Genomic DNA, 17521 nt, shown 5'->3' on the forward strand with positions numbered 1-17521 from the left:
AGCTGAAAACGTAACGGTACGAATGTTTTATGCAAATGACACTTCCACGCTTTAACCGCACCACATCGTGCGGTATACATTTTGTCCAGTAAATGAATAAAGGTGATGTAACAACAGCTGTTCTGCGTTCCCTTTTTTAAAAATAAAAACCTGTGTATTTCTTTGAGATTTTTTTTTTTTTTTTTGTTTCCTGAACCCATACTGGTTTAACTCTTCTGAATGTGACACAAATGAGGCTCTGAGGCATCGTGGTCCTGATGCTGCGTCTTTCGCGTTAGAACATTCTGGCACTCGCGCATATGAAACGTGACAGCAGATCAAAGATCTGGGGTAGGGCCACACGACAGGATTACGGTTCCTCACCACTTAAATATTCTCATCAGAAGAAGACTGCTCATAAACTCAAGGAAAAAAAAAATAAAACAAAATCTACTTTCTCATTTTCAACATTGCATGAATTCATTTCATTTTATCACACACTACTGAAGAGCATAAACAGTGAAGGGACCCAGAAAGGGTGATTAATAATATGCTTTCCATAAATGTCTCTGGAAAATAAAAATGGCTGCTACAGTATGTGCTGATTTTAGACGCTGATCCACAAATTTGTGTTATAGGTTGTCAATATGCCTTCACATACCACAATCAGAAAAGTACAGTACAATCCTTCATATCCAATCCCCATACATCCAAACTATCAGATTATCCAATGATGAAATTTCTCAATGCTTTCTCCCTACTATGGAATAACAGCTCAAATGGCAATGTCTGCATTAAGTTCATTAAAATTAAGCTTCTTTAAAAACTTTGAATCACTTTCAAATCATAGAACTGTACCTTTATAATTTCCCTAGGCCACATGTTTACCAAGTCTAAACAATCGGGTAGGCCTAAGTCTTAAACCAAAATGTCCCCGTTGTTTAAAAAGGGGGGGAAATGGGGGTTTATTAACTGTATCCTTCTCTGAATACACACAGAATGTTGGTTAATGGGCTGTACAGGAGCACAGAAAGAGTGCTAATGCTAATTTGAAGGCTGATAGGCATCAGCAAAACGAAACGGTGGACCAACTGAAACGCGTTAATGGAGGACTTTTGCCTCCAACACTACAGCGCTCCAGCCGCTGAGGTGAAGGCTTGACTGCACACTCCTGAACACCATGCCTTTGTCATTAGCCAGACTGAGTTGTAATTGAGTTAAATGGAGAAACTTACGATAAGCTATAACGGTATCTTGTTTTTACTATTCATGTTTGATAAGTCCATTTTAAAATAGTGTTTAGAAATGGTTTTAGTATAGTTTTAATAAACTGCACACGTTCTGTATTTTGCTTTGCCTGCATTGTTTATTTTTCATTGCCATTGCCATTGTTATTGCACATGTTATGTTTACCTCACCATACCACTCAGACTGTGTAAGATATGTGGAATTCTACAGTAATTAATCTACTCTATGCTCCTATTAATATATTTAGTCTATGCTTCTTATATGGAAGACATAATCTAATTATTCTAATCCACTTGCCACCAAAACCATCCACAGATTTAATTGGCTAAATAAATGTTCTCTCCCTCTCCACCTTCGCAAATGTGTGGTGAGCGTTCTGGCGCAAAATGGCTGCCGTGCATCACCCGGGTGGGTGCTACACATTGGTGGCGGGTGAGGTGAGTTCCCCTTCACTGTAAAGCACCTTGAGCATTCAGAAAAGTGCTATATAAATGTAATTATATTCTATATATATATTCTATAATATTCCACATGACAATATTTCAGATTAAAAAATATATTTTTAGGAAGTGTTCCATTAATCAAATGTTCTCTGTCACTTTCCTGATTTTTTCTCTTTATTTCTTATCCATTGTTTTAAAATGTATTTTTATGTAATATATAATTTATATTATTATACTTGCCTGTCATATGACCTTTTCAGAACTGCAACTAAATGAATGAATTAAAAGTGTGTCAAAAAAATCTAATAAAAATGGGTCATTATACATGATAATATCCAAAATACCAAGACACCACAGAGCCCACAATTACGAAGGCTCCATTCAAATTCAGCTCGCTTGTAACACTCTTGTGACTTGGAGAGGCTTATGGTACTGTAGGAATCGGCTTTATGTCGACTGTAGAAAGCAGGAAACCGGGATGTTTTTTTTCCCTTTATTCCTTTGCTGAAGTGTCTATTTTTAAAAGAGAATTTGATGACATCATCATTTTAATCTGATTCCCAGGGACATCAATGCTCCCTGTCATTGCTGCTAATTTAAAAGACGATGACTGGAACAGGTCCAAGTTTAAAATGCTTCCATTGATGCTGTTATTTTTTCCCCTATTTTTAAAAATTTATTTGTTTATTTATTTTTACAATTTTTTTCTGGAAACAGAATTTTTATGCCTCCTGTGGTTTCTTAAGTAAAGCCCCATTTTCATGATCTTCTGCATGATTTGGGCTTTCAAGCAAATTAAATAAAGTTTAAAAAAAAAAGAAGAAGAAGAAGAAGAAGAAGGAAGACTGGAAATGTGATGAAGTACCCCTGCCAAGTTCCAGCAAAGAGTTGGGAACAGCAGATCTCGTTATCGCACCCGCCAAATAAAGGTGTCGGCCATCCCGCGAGCCAGCTCTGATGTCACTAAAAGGGTTCCTTTTTCCAAATTGGACATGGGACAGACATTTATTTTTTCAGTTGGGAGGTGCTTCCCACATCCCACAAGCCCTCAAGGCCATTCCAGGAACGAGTCATTGATAACAGAAACAGAACACGGAGTCCTATTTTAAAATGTACGTCTCTTCAGCTGTTCAAGAAATCGGCGGTTCAGAGTTCACCTTCATCCGCACCGCACTAATAAGTCCTGTAAATAAATAATAACAGACACACCGCATACACGGAAGAACCTCAGAGATACTACAGCCCTTACCGCCAAATACGAACGTCTTACAGCTCATCACAGAATAAAACGCTGAACTGAACCAAAGTTAGGCCTCGCTGTACGGGGTACTGCCGAAATAAGCAAACGAATGCACAAGCGTGTTCGCGGCGAGGCGCTACAAACGTATCCTACAGAGACACCCTCCAAACAGCCTTTCAGTGAACTCTCGCAAGCGTGCAGGGATACTTTATTCTGTTTCGATCCCCCCACCCCCACACACACACACACCCCACCCTACCCACGCCCTGTTTTTTCTCAAAACCTTTGCATAAGGGTGTGCTGTGCCTTCCCCAGAATACAGGGACTGCAATCCTGTGCTTTCGAAACACAGGCCGCGCAAAAAAGAAAAAGAAAAAGAAAAAGAAAAAAGAACACAAGGGAACGTAGATCAGCCTCTCTTAACATGACAGGGATGCCAGATGCAGGCTTCTTCCCCCAGTCAGCCATACATTAGTACACCAGGAACGCCTGTCACTGCCCAGCTGGGAGTCCGCAGTCTTTCGGCCCGCCTCTCCTTTGTGGACAATCTCGCCACTGCCTGGAAATCTGGCATGCGCTGCACTGAGGTAACAGGCTCCCAGGGGGCGCTGTGGAGCACACGAGCGGAGGCACGACTCTCGCTGTTTATTTGATCTGGCTGCCGCTCCGGTCACAGTGACACGCACACACACACGCACGCACGCACGCACGCACACACACACACACACACACACATACACACTCCCAGCCTCTCGCAGTCCGCCTCGTGGGTAGCAACTTGGATCAAGGGTAAGGCAACAAGACCTGGGCATTCAGCCCGCTGTCCCGTGCCCAGGATCCAAGATCAATGGGAGTCCGAGACCGCCACAAACCTATGATATAAGAGGCCCCTGTAGATAGGAGCTGGGTCTGCAAGACCGCTAACAAGCTCCATGTGCTACAATGAGTTTTTACAAGAGGCTAAGGTTCACCGTAGGGGAACGCATCAAAAGCAAGGAGCCGTTTTACGCCTTTGAGAAAGATTGCGCGATCAGCGTATCCTGACATTGGCCAAAGCTTATCAACCGACCGCCGCCACGGTCACCCTGCTCTGCTCTGTGAATAATGAAACCTTCAGTCACCTTATTTTCATTATAAAACAAAAACAAATTAAAAAAAAAAAAAAAAAAAAAGCCCCCAACATGGATAAAATGAATCTGGTTACGCGCAGCACTGCTTGTCACAAAGCCAGAGGAGATAATAGCAGGTATTCGGATATTGTTCAGGTCAGTCAAGGTCTCTTTTTCTTATGCACAAACCCTTCTCTTCCTCCCCCGCCCCCCCCCCCCACCCCCCCACCCCCGCGGTTTTATTTTCCCCCATTTGCTGTAACCTGAACTTGACAGCCGGGCTGAGAAAGTCAACCCGTCAGGAGGAAGCGGCTGAGAGGCTGAGAACCCCTCTGAAGGTTGTGGGGTGAGACGCGGGGGAAAGGGAATCAGGGGAAGAAGAAAAAGCCCCTTTTGTTCTGTCACGAGTTCACCATGTAATTAATGGCATTGTGCAACACCCCTGACTGCTAATTTTATTCGCACAATTCGGATACGCGTTCAGATAAAGGAAGAACAAGAACAGTCACGGCCCCCGCACGTAGAATCCGTGCTGCGGGGGGGCGGGGGGGCGCGGGGTGGGGGGGTGGGTGGGTAACTGTGTGCCCTGCTCTGTCTTATAAAGGATTAACAAGCGCTAAGGATGCGCACGCCGCTAACCGCAAAGTCTGTACTGTACATCGCGTTCGAAATACTCTCATTTATCGCGGTTACGTTTTAATAAATCCAATTTGTGGCGGGAGAACAACGCGGCGGGAACGCGTCTTTCTTTCTCACTTAAAGCGAAAATGAAAAGTGTATAAACGCAGAAAGGAAAACACGGCGTTTATTACGGACGCTCATGCGCCAGCTGCTTTCATTTCTCCATAGAAAGGTTTTTCATGAGGAGAGACGTAAACACAAGGACGCGCGCGCTCGCCTACACGCACCTTCCAGTCGCGCGCGTTTTTTTATGAAACCGGTTTGAATGCTCAGGAGGCTTTGTCACAGTGAGAGATGAGCTCCTTCTAAAATCATGCTGAAATAATCAGACTTATTACAGTTAGGTTAATTCCCTTATGGATTATTAGGGTGGCAGACAAGATGGGTGATCATACATGTACATCAGTGGCCTTCTTCTTGGGTTGGGTGTAGTTGGTGGTGGGGGAAGGGGGGGGGGGTTGGTATATAAAGGGCATGTAAGGCAGGAACTACTCCTCATTGTTAACCTCCCACACAATAGGTTTCTTGTCACAAGGCTGTCTTTTGCCATTAATTTGCTCCTTTGCGACATTCTGAAAAGACTCCATTTTGCTCATTTGTCTCCGCATAATACCGGTGTACAAATGCACAGATTTCAATTCGGCAAGCCTCCCTCAAGGAATCTCTTTTCACGAAACACAGGCGCTGCTGGACGCTTTTAACTGATGAGAATGCTGCAGGACTGAGATTTGAACCTGGGCATTCTTTAGAAGGGCTTTCCAAATATGAAGAGGCATTTTCTTTTTTTTTCCTCTTCTGAAAAAAACAACCCAAGGCCTACCTCTGCGAATGAGAAATAAGGAGGCCATTGTCAGAGCTCCCCGTCTATGCTGCGCCTCCTCGCTGCGCCAGTACAGCTGGGGAGAAAATCTCAAAGATCTTTAAAAAAAAAAAAAGAAAAGTTACAAAGAACGCCTGGGAGGTATAGTACCCCCCCCCTGTTCACCGTCCCCCTTTCATTAAATATACCATATGATGGGTATCTTAGAGAGTGCATTTTTCTGTCGCGGTCAACCCCCGGGGGAGAGGATCTCTCTCTCTCTCTCTCTCTCTCTCTCTCTTTTCTTCCTTCCTCTCCTTCTCGGTGCCTCAGAAAGACAGTAAAGGAGAAGGAGAAGAAGAAGAAGAAGAAGAAGAAAGCAAAGAGAAAAGAAGCTATCACTCTGAGAACTCGAGGCGCAGACAGGCCCGCAGTAAACAGGACGTGGCCTTGCCCCGAATGGGCCCTGTCATTCAGGGGGGGGCTCACACAAGCAGCCAGAGGAACAGACGAACTGCGAAAAGCCAGAGCTTATTACGGGCGGCATTAGGAAGCAGGACCAGATGGGCGGCCATGTTGAGATTTATCAGCCCGGCAGACGCTTGATTTTTTCACTCGAGCGGTTCACGTTGAGAGCCATTCCAGGGTACACAAAGACACCCGTAAATCCTTTGCTTAAAAAAAAAAGGAAAAATAAAAAATATATAATTAAATATATAATATTTTATATGTGTTTTTTTTTTGATAAATATATATTTGATATGTACATATACGCAGAGTGAAAGGATTTTGATTCGCTTAAATTTCCTGTTTTGCAGTCGGTAAGGCCCTTTCCTGCACTGTCCGCTTCCCTAGCTGCAGTACAGCTACAGTACGCCTGACACGATGCATCAAAAACAAGGCAGACATGCTTCTTTCCCGGCCTTAAAAACGTCACACAGAAAGAGCTTTATCCTCCTGGAAAGGCTAAATTAATATCCATGCCTGGAGGGGAAACGTCTCCCCCCCCCAACACATCTCACTGCGTTTCCCCTTCCTGCCCCTCTGATTTACAGTGCGCCCTGGTACATATCAGTCAGAGAAATCGCCCCAAGAGGAGGAATTCCAAAGCCCTTACGCACCACCCGCTGCAATGCCAGGTTTTAGGGAAGGCCCTCTTTTTTTTCTAAGTCACAGCATTTTGGGAAGGGGTTAAGTCCTCTCGTAGTGCCATGCAATGCTCTCCATATGTTAGCATTTCTCTCTCTCTCTCTCTCTCTCTCTCCATTCTGCGACTCGCTCTCTCTCTCTCTCCCTCCTACATTACGTCAGATGAGAGATATTTGAGCAGAGCCACAGGGATTAAAGATTGAAACCCCGAGAAGCTGAAGCACATCCCTCACATCCAGCTGGTTTCAATTCTGACCCCCTGCACCTGTTTCTATTTATTATTTCTACTGCCGATGGGAACAGACTCATTTTTCAGACTTCAAACCTTTTCAATAGGTAAAAAATAGGAACTTGGGGCTTTTTTTCACCCCCCCGTAGCATTGTTAATGTATTCTCTTCCCACACTCATGGGGGGGTGTGGGGAGGAGGGTGGAGACGGGGGGGGGGGGATGTAACAGAAAAAGCAGTCTCTCTACTGCCATTGTGTGTTTTTATTTATTCTGTACATGGAGGGGAATACTGTCCCCATTGATTCATTTCACAGCGATATCTCACTTTAATGAAAGAGCCGTGAGGCTCAGGAGGTTTGGGGCGAAGCCTCTGCGGTCGGTAGATCCAACGGCGCGGCTCTTTTATTACGAGCCCCTTTTTTCCGCGGGGTAGAACTTTCGTTCTCGCGTCTCGAAGATGCGGAACGCTGCACGTGTGCCGTAGCCTCAAACGGGCGACGCGGGTTCTGTTCTCGCCCCGGCTCCGCAGCCCGTCTGAAAGGAGGCTAAAGCGGGAGCCTCGACAGCCGTGCGCTTCCTGTCGCTCGCTGCTTGCTTACATCACTAACCCCCCCCCCCCCCCCCCCCACCCCCCCTTCATTTACATCAGAATAATATATATTTTTTTTTACAGAACTCCATCCTCCTTTGTTCCACTGCAGATCCATTCTCTTAGCCACAGAAAAAAGCATCTGTACATGCTTTATGGAAATACATTTTTTGCGTAGAGCATGGGTTTGGAATGGTTTGAAATTATAACCAGAAGTCCTCTACTGTCTGGATTTAGTAAATAGGTGGGGGGGGGTGGTGTTTACCACATTATAGCGATGTGTTGCTGGGAGCATAACGCAGTGTACATGTATTAGCGCACTTGAAAGAAGCTAACCAATACTTCAGCGTACAAAGACAATGCAAAAGCAAAAAAACAAGGAACCTGCATTATTGTACACTGTAGCACACGTATAGTTATTTATGCTGCATCTTGCTAATGAGCACGTAAGCGCAGTAACAGTCTAAATCTTAATGGGTCTTTATGTCCCAATGTGCACTTTCACTATTAGTCTCTACATATTGATGCAATAGATGGCAAATGCTTCTCTTGAAGATATTCCAAAGGCATGATTCCCCCTGACGGCTCCCAATCGAGGAGCTGAAAAAGGGGGGGGGGGGGTGTGTGTGTGTGCGGGGGGGGGGGGGGGGGGGTTCAATGAGATCGGTGCATGTTGCAGGCTTAAGGGAGGCTGGGAATTTAACCCCTTATGACTCAATTTATTTATTTAGCTTTGATAACACCCTGCAGGGTTCTTGGCTGAGAACCTGGTCTGCTGTTTTCCCCTCGCTGGATTCCAGCACCTCCTGTCTGTACCATTAATATTTATTACATTTACATACTCAGGTTCAGTGGTTTGTTAGGCCCATTATTACAAGCTAGCTGGGCTCGCTCAGATATTCATACTGCAAGGCGTGAGTGGTCTTGTGAGAATAGCGCGTTTGTATTGCAGGCAGAGGTTCGATCATTTCACGTCATGTCGGAAAAGCACATCTCTTGGGGTGGGAGGCAGGTTGGGGGAGGGGGGCGACTTCAGGGGAACCGGAAGAAAATGAAATACAGTCCAATACAATAATACGGTGCAGTAGGAACATTAGCTTGAGGGGATAGTCCACTTTTTGGGTATTTTATATTATTCCAGTTCCAGTGCATGTTCTCGATTGGCCCAGACAGTTTTTCTGTGCAATGAAGGATATTATAGATATTTACAGATGTTTCTGACAAACCTGCCAGCTTTGTCAATAGGTGGTACAGGGGCATAGGGGTTTAAAGCAGGTGCACTACAAGTCACTACAAAGCAGCTATCACAGCTCTGTCATGCCTCAGAGATTGTATGTGTGTTCATTACCCAAATATGTTTCAAAAAATGACATTTAATTTTGTTTTCAAGTAGAAATATTTCCTATGGCACAGGCACTCGGACAGCTGTGCTCAAGTAAAGGAGTAGTGGCACAATACAAAAAAACTGATAGTTATGCTTAAAGTTGAAAATCTAAGGCTGAACTGTGAATCTTTGAAAAGTAAGCAAAACCTGGCTGGTGTTATGGCTTCTGTTTAGAAAGGAAAATGAAGTAAACAAAAATATTCAAAACAGAAATATTACATAGTGAGTATATTATATACATGTATAATGAGTATAATTATATTATAAAGTGAGTTTCATTCTAACGTAGCCTGAACATAAATGTTTCTCTGCAAGGACATCTCTCTCCCATCACGATCCCCAGACCTCACAGGGATGGTACCCCGTTCCTGTTTTGGCACAAGCTGTCAATCAGAGATCTTGTGCGGTATGAAGGCATTCCTTTTTTTAAAAAAACATTTCTCTCACATTGGTGGTGTTCTGTCTTTTGTCTAGTGAGGGCAGAGGAAGGAAGAGGAAAGAGAGGATTTCAAATTAATTGGATCAATGATTAAAATGTAGCATCTCACTTGGGTGAGCTTAGACAATGCGCGCACGCACACTCGACAGGGAAACAAGCCCCGAATTGGCATTTGAATCGGTAGGAAAGGGGGGGGGGGTGGAGAAACGTGTCTGTGTGAGGTCTGCATTGAGGAGCTGTTCTTTTGCGCACACGCTGCTGTGGACAATCAGGATATGAGTGAGTTACTCAAAACAGTCATGATGTTAATTTGCCGGAGGGCTGAAAGCATGACATGTTTACAATGGACGTTTCTGGATGCAAATTCCCCCCGCGGATTTAAAAGAACAGTCCCTTTCTCTCCCGCCAACCAACACCGGCAACGAAAACAACGGGGTTTTCAGCCCTGCTCATTGTCACGAAACACGCGGGGTGGACCTGCTGCTGGAATTTAAATCTGTCCAATATCAGGTGGCACCAGCATCCAGCTACCCCTCCACTTAGATAATGAAATCATTCTGGGGGTATTTTTATGGAAATGCTTGAGCGAGTACTTCACCAGCTTTTTTTTTCCACCCGGGCGCATTCATTCTTGGAGAACATCCGTTTTTTACTCTGAGTACCCTACGCAGTCTGACGGTGCGCAGGAAGACAAAAGCAGGTTTAAAAATTGACCCGACAGGTCACGGTTTGAGCGAAAATGCTGTCCTCTGTGGAAGAGAGAGGCGTGTTCACTGAATGAGCGATTGTGTGCTGGTGCCGGTTGCCGAGCTGGACGGTGCTGTGCGCTAACGCCGACAGGAGGCTCAGCCGATCCCAGATGGACAGCGGCCCGCGCCGCTCCACGCTGAGTGCGGTAATTACCCAGGAATGCGGGAAAAACACATTTGTGCCATGCGTACCTAACCCCCCTACCTACCCCCACCTCCCGCCCATTCCGCCCCGATTCCACCCCCCCCCTCATCTTTTTTTCCTTTCACGCTAATGAAAGTTTTTTTTTCCCCAGTGAAATGACTCTTAATTACGTCCTTATTTTCCGGTCTGGGTAAGAGTTATTGCATTCCCGCTTTTAACTAAATTTAGGTGGTCATCTCATGCGGAGCGCTCAGGGCCCGGGGGGGCGCTCTCTCTCGCGCAGCTGCCGGTAGGCCACAGGAGACCAGGTTCTGCCCGGCGACACTTCGCCCTCCGCGGTCCCAGCGCCGAAGAGCGCCAAACAGCAGGTCCTGAACTCTGGGCCCCCTCTCACACCCAGTACTGTATGTATGTGCACTGCACATGCATCAGTAACCACGGAGACCCTAAACGAAAGGCCAATCTGTTCGAAAAGCCTGACCGGCTGTCTCTGTGTTGGCATATCAGCACGTAAATGCATGCGACCGCATGCCCACACACACGCTCGTGCGTAAGCAAGCAAGCACGCACGCACACACGCACGCACGCACACACACAGAGGCACACATCACTGCCCATGCATTCGTGTGTGGCGCTGCCAGCAGACTATTGTTTCAAACTGCGAGTTGAACTTAAGGTTTTCAGGCTCCACTGGGCTCGAGCATTAGACCTCAGCAATCTCACAGCACAGTTCTTTTGGAAAAACGATAGGATGTGGTAAAAAGCGTGCCAACTTGTCTGGCTGACTTTTCCAAGGAAAGCATAATTTTAACAAGAGATCAAACACAGGGCTGCATGTATGCAGCATGAGTTCAAGTTATAAAGTATTCACAATGTTGCCTACAGCTTCTCTATAATACTAATATGATTATGATTATTATTATGATTATGATTATTATTAATAATAATAATAATAATAATAATAATAATAATAATAATTAATAATATTACATAATAATAATAATAATAATAATAATAATAATAATTATTATTATTATAATAAAAATAATACACCTGCAAGCTGCAGTCACGGAGGCAAGTCCCCTCGCAGCCACAGTAAAGCTGATGAATATATAGAAAGTCTGCAGTGACCCAGTGTTGCTGGGGTTGGCTTGTCCCATAACAACAACATTTTTTTCAGTTTGGCCGTGGACAAACATGTGCTCTCCCCTAATCCTTTTAATTCCTTTGACTGGAACATTCTCTGCCCAAGGTGACACTGAGGGCCATTGTGCACTGTCCTGATGGTGCTGCAGGTCACAATCAGTACTGACATGGTCAGTATCAGACAGTCAGTACTGGCATGGTCACAGTTCTGTATCAGACAGTCAGTAATGGCATGCTCACAGTTCTGTAAAAGGCAGTCAGTACTGGCATTCTCACAGTTCTGTATCAGACAGTCAGTACTGGCATGGTCACAGTTATGTAAAAGACAGTCAGTACTGGCACACTCACAGTTCTGCAATAGACAGTCAGTACTGGCATGATCTCAGTTCTGTATCAGACAGTCAGTAATGGCATGCTCACAGTCCTGTAGAAGGCAGTCAGTACTGGCATGCTCACAGTTCTATATCAGACAGTCAGTACTGGCATGGTCACAGTTCTGTAAAAGACAGTCAGTAATGGCATGCTCGCAGTTCTGTAAAAGACAGTCAGTACTGGCATGCTCACAGTTCTGTAAAAGACAGTCAGTACTGGCATGCTCACAGTTCTGTAAAAGACAGTCAGTACTGGCATGCTCACAGTTCTGTAAAAGACAGTCAGTACTGGCATGCTCACAGTTCTGTATCAGACAGTCAGTACTGGCACGCACACAGTTCTGTAATAGACAGTCAGTACTGGCATGCTCACAGTTCTGTAACAGACAGTCAGTACTGGCCTGCTCACAGTTCTGTAATAGACAGTCAGTACTGGCCTGCTCACAATTCTGTAATAGACAGTGGGCACAGTTCTGTAAAAGACATGGTCACAGTTCTGTAATAGACAGTCAGTACTGGCATGATCTCAGTTCTGTATCAGACAGTCAGTACTGGCACACTCACAGTTCTGTATCAGACAGTCAGTACTGGCATGCTCACAGTTCTGTAAAAGACATGGTCACAGTTCTGTAAAAGACATGGTCACAGTTCTGTAATAGACAGTCAGTACTGGCACGCACACAGTTCTGTAATAGACAGTCCGTACTGGCATGCTCACAGTTCTGTAAAAGACATGGTCACAGTTCCAGAGTGTGGGGCACACCGCTACACTGAGGGATCATGCTCTAGCAGGAAGAGCCACTTGAGATCCCAATCATTGAGCAGTGTGGTAAATAGATTCACAGCCAAAGCGTTTGCAGGATTTGCCCTCCAAAAGCATACAGGGCCCGTTGACCCTCCTTCTTGCCCTCCATGAGTCCGTCAGCTGACTTGTGGGCCCACTACAGGTGCAAGAGCAACCGGAGAAGCCTCTGTTGAGTAAACGAGGCACGGTTACCATGGTAAATTACACCCTCCCTCCTTGGACTATGCAACAGCCACTTATTTGTTGTCCTTGCAGACAGCCAAGCACAGTTGGTACGGGCACAGTCTGCATTCAGCCTGGTGGTAGAGTGCACCACTGCATCACCACCACTAAGGGAATCAGCTGGGTACGGTATGGCATAGGATTCAATCCTGCATGGGCTGTCACTGTTAAACACCTCCAAGCAAGGAAAATCACCAGACCCTAATTCAGTTAACATCCAGCTGTATAAAATATAAATGAATATGTAAAATTGTACATTATGCGATCTGTGCTGGATCTAACAGTTTTGTAAGGAAATAAATAGCATACAGCATTGATTGCGCTGCACTGTTGATTTGTACAAGCTGGTTAGCAGGACACAGTGAGGGGGAAAGTGTCATCATCACGAGAGCTACAGACAGCCTCGTACGGCATGCAATCGAGCTCATTTCTACAGAACGCACAGTAACAAGGCTTCTATTGTTGCCGTTAGCAATTTAGGGATTTTTTTTTCTCCCAAACATCGCCACATCAAAGCCCTTCAGATTTCTGTTAAAACACAGAAATAGAGGCTGGCTTCGATTTCAGCTCGCTTATTTATTTTTCACTCTGAACCAAGGAGAGACGACAGGAAAAGCTGAAATAACATTCAGCTCCTTTTCCCTTTTTGTTTTCCGGGTAACGTCGCTGAAGACGATCTGGCTCCCATTTGGTTAAAATGTTCTCAGAATCCCCAGTGAAAAAGAGAGAGAGAAGCCCCATGCAGCCGCACTGGTTTAAACTTGCTGCCTTTACACCGCTCTCCTATTACTGGAGATGTTCAGTCACGTACTGGGGAATCTGGGCTCTTGCCTTTGTTATTGTCCTCATTGTGTGAAAAGGCTTGGTGGAGTGTTATAAAGAAAAACAGACAGGAGGGTGGGCCCCTGAGGTGTGGCAGCATCCATTTTGGGCCTTGACGATGGAGAAAAATTAAAAAAATATATTTTATGTGTTGGGTAACACCTTAATTTTAAGATTAAGATAAGGTGAACAGTGATATCCATATAAAGTGTAACGGTAGTTGTTTACTGTATCTTTAATTTTATGATTAAAATTTAGTGAACGCTAAGTTCAACAACTAAATCGTTTATAATTTATTTATAAAAAGATTGTGCATTCAAAAACAACATTTTAACATAAATCATTATTAATGGCATGTCCTACTGTACACCTGAATTTCAACAAACAGGGTAAAAAGTACAGAGGGGGAAAAAAATGTAACGATTTCATCTGCCTTGAAGCAACAGCTGATTAACGCATTGTTCTTTGAGCCCTTAATTGCACCGTTAATAAAAGTGGGTGGTCGTGGACAAAAACGCACAGGCGGTCCGCACAATGGACCCTGCAGCCGGCCGAGTTTTCTTCAGACCCGTTTCTTTTCCTTGTTTTTGCTTGCCGTTATTCAAAAAAAAAAAAGAAAAAGAAAAAAAAAATCCAAAAAAGAAAAAAGCTCCCTTTCAGTCCCTTCTCCTCGTTTTCAGGGTGAGTGGGCTTTGTCACATCTGATAGGCATGGAGACCAACTGACATAAGCTTCACAGCGCCTGTCTTTGGACCGTGGAGGCATGGAGAGAATTAAACCTGGTGAACTGGAAACACCGTTTCATTTCATATTTTTTGTTAACGAGTCAGTAGCAAAAAATGAAAATTGCATACCATGTTTACTAGGAAAGGTCTTGAAGTCTTATTAGTCTTCATGTTGTCATAGTTATCCTGAAGGCATTGCAAGTATCCTAAATCATCATTGAAACATACTGTATATTTTCATTTACCTATTGATATGATTTCAAATTGTACGTGGCTTGAAAAAATGTGCGACAATCTAAAATGCAACAGTGAAAGAAACAAATAATGATGCTGCATGTCCCTCTCTTTCACATATGCCAACTGCCACGACTAAAACTGTCAGACAAATATGGCAGAAATAAAGTAATAACACTTTCTGCTTGCTTTAGCTTTCTGCAACATTCTTCCTACAGTTTTCAGAGTAGTAACTTCTCCGCACAAAAACCAAGTACCCGGACTCAAAGGTCTGAGGTGTTGCCTTGGAATATTTTGTTTACTTAAAGCCCACCAGGTGATGCGCCGTACTGCACAGAGTGTCTTCTGACTAGTCTTTGAGTTCCTTTCGACAGCTTTCACAGATACCAGATGGAGGCAAATGAAAGATCAAAGCCATTGGCCTAAGGTCATGCATACATGTGATGCTCCAAGGCGGGACTGCATACCTGTACTTAAGCACCACTAAATGATTAACTCGGTGTGTGTGTGTGTGTGTGTGTGTGTGTGTGAGTAAATAAGTGATGAGGAATTCCACCTGCGGGCACGTGAATCCAAAATGATTGGTTTTATTGGGCTTCCGAGGCGAGGCCGTGCCCTCTCTCACAGACGGGGGCGTCGACGTCGGGCAGTCGGAGGCAGCCGGCTGGAAGCGGCGCAGGTGCGGGCACGCAGGAGGGAGAGACTACAAAGGCGTAGGGGCCAGATGAGAATGAATTAGCGTCAGAACCTCAGGGAGGAATCGGGCAGACTGAGCCGCGTAAATCCCGCTAATGACGGGCGCTCCCGTCCCGCCGAGCCGCTCCGCGTGATCCCGCCACCTGTTCGGGCTGCGCACGGTCCCGGCGAACACAGGCTGGCTGCTGGGGGGGGGGGGGGGGGCTGTGTGGCGTACGCGCGTGTGAGAGTGCGTGTACACGCGTATGTGGGCGTGTGTCTGTACGCGTGCGTGTGAGAGTGTGTGCGTGTACATGCGTATGTGGGTGTTTGTGTATACCCGGATGTGGGTCTATATGTACAGGTGTATGTGAGTGTATGTGTACAGGTGTATGTGGGTGTATGTGTGCAGGTGTATGTGGGTGTATGTGTGCAGGTGTATGTGGGTGTATGCGTGCAGGTGTATGTGGATGTATGTGTGCAGGTGTATGTAGGTGTATGTGCACAGGTGCGCGTGGGTGTATGTGAATTGACTGACTCTAAAATTTAATTGACCCCAACCCTGGTCTTTGTAGCAGGTCTCATTGAATACATTTAAAAAATGTAATTTACCATTAAGTTCCGACTACTTAAATAGGTTCATGGTTCATGCAAGCCAACAAATTAGTGCTTCAACTGAGGGTATTAGCTTGTCTGCTAATTCTGCAAATGAAGCAATGTATCAGAGGACGATCTGTGATGGGAGAACGCATGGCCTTAGTCATCAACAGCCCTCCATCATAAGCCGAGGCAGAGTTAAACGGTCTGTTCCTGGACGGGGCTCCAATTAAAGTACTAAGGTGCTCAGTCTAGCGATCATCATACAGCCCAGACTGAATCCTGCCTGTGGCAGTGCCAGCAGGAGAGCCAGCGGGAGATGGATGACTATCAATGACATCACCCAACATGGCAGTTGTATTCAGCAGAGCATATCCAGCCTCATGGCCCAGAAGTACCTCTCCTGACTTCACCAGACACCAATGACTTTTGCATGTGGAAGGCAGACTTCAGTGTGAGAAAGAAGTGGCTTGAAGACATTTGGAGTCTATCACTACAATGCAATAATTTAAAATTGAAATAAAGACTGTAAAGAATAAAATAATTGCCCTCAATTACAGCCCTCATTGTCATGCTGTGCGGTGGGGTTTCAAAAACAGGGAGGGGTGAACACCCATCTTTGGGGTTCGAGCAACCAGGAAAAGCTCTCATATTCATGTCCTTTGGCTCTTCAGCAGATTAGATCGGTATCAGGGTGTTAACACAGGTTTGCAGAACAGCTCGGCACAGAACCATCATACCATGTGACCACAGCAGTAAAAAGGAAACTACAACAAAGGAAAGAGATGCTCTTCAAAATGGAACCAGTGAAATCACAAACAAAGCAACAGCACTTTCATACCAGGAAGTGTTTTTCTCAGCCATGTGAATGAGACATTTATTCTGATGACGACCAGAAGAAAAATAGCCACTTAAATCAAGTGGAAAGGCCTGTACGATGAAGCCAGGAGCTTGTTCTGGTCCTGTGAAGCTGAATCTGATGCTATGCTAAATACAGGCTAACAGGCTACATGCCATCATCACAGAGCAAAATAACTACCTCTACAGTTAGTCTCCTGTTAGCTTAAGGGAAAAACCAAACCCGGCTTCCCGTCTACAAAAACATTGTGCACAAAAACAATGTGATCCTCCTTAAAAGAGCCATTCAGAATTAGCTGCACAGTTCAAATTCAAACAAAGAACTAATTTCTGCTCGCAGCAGCCTGTCGCCGTTGCACGAATACCATAGGGATGATTCTGAATACAATGAAGTGGATTGGCAACATTTGTGTGATTGATTAACCAATCTTTTCAGCGCAGAACGTGGGCCTTTTTTTGAAACGGAGCTAATGAAAATGGAGGCTAAAAAAACAGAGCCGTTCAAACTCTCCTCTCTCTCGACACCGCACCGTCTGCTTCGGCAAACGCCGGCAATAAAAAAAAATCAGCGTCCTTTGCGGCCGACGACAATGCCACGAAAATTGAGCGCCCTTCCCGCTCCGGCACTCGTCTTCCTCAGCTGTGCGCGTGACGCCTTCGACGAAAGGCGCAGAGGAAGAGAAGAAGGCTTCTGCTGAAAAACTCAACAATGTAAATAAAATATCAAAGAGTATCTGAACGCTCACGGGCACGGCCGACTGCTATGCTGTTATGAAGTAAGCAACGCCTCAGTGGGAGCCAAGCGCAAGGGTCGTCTAATCTGCATCGATACAAATCGGCGTTACCACGGTGATCTCCGCACAGACAACACGCGCCTTGCTT

General features: G+C 45.0%; 1 protein-coding gene across 2 annotated transcripts in view; it reads right to left on the reverse strand.

Moving 5' to 3' along the window:
* The window catches only part of LOC135233848 (MORN repeat-containing protein 1-like), a 134701-nt gene that overhangs the window by 77785 nt on the left and 39395 nt on the right, over positions 1-17521 (reverse strand). The gene's annotated exons all lie outside the window — the stretch shown is intronic.

Source organism: Anguilla rostrata, chromosome 11 (assembly GCF_018555375.3).
Source record: "Anguilla rostrata isolate EN2019 chromosome 11, ASM1855537v3, whole genome shotgun sequence".
Taxonomy (NCBI): Eukaryota; Metazoa; Chordata; class Actinopteri; order Anguilliformes; family Anguillidae; genus Anguilla; species Anguilla rostrata.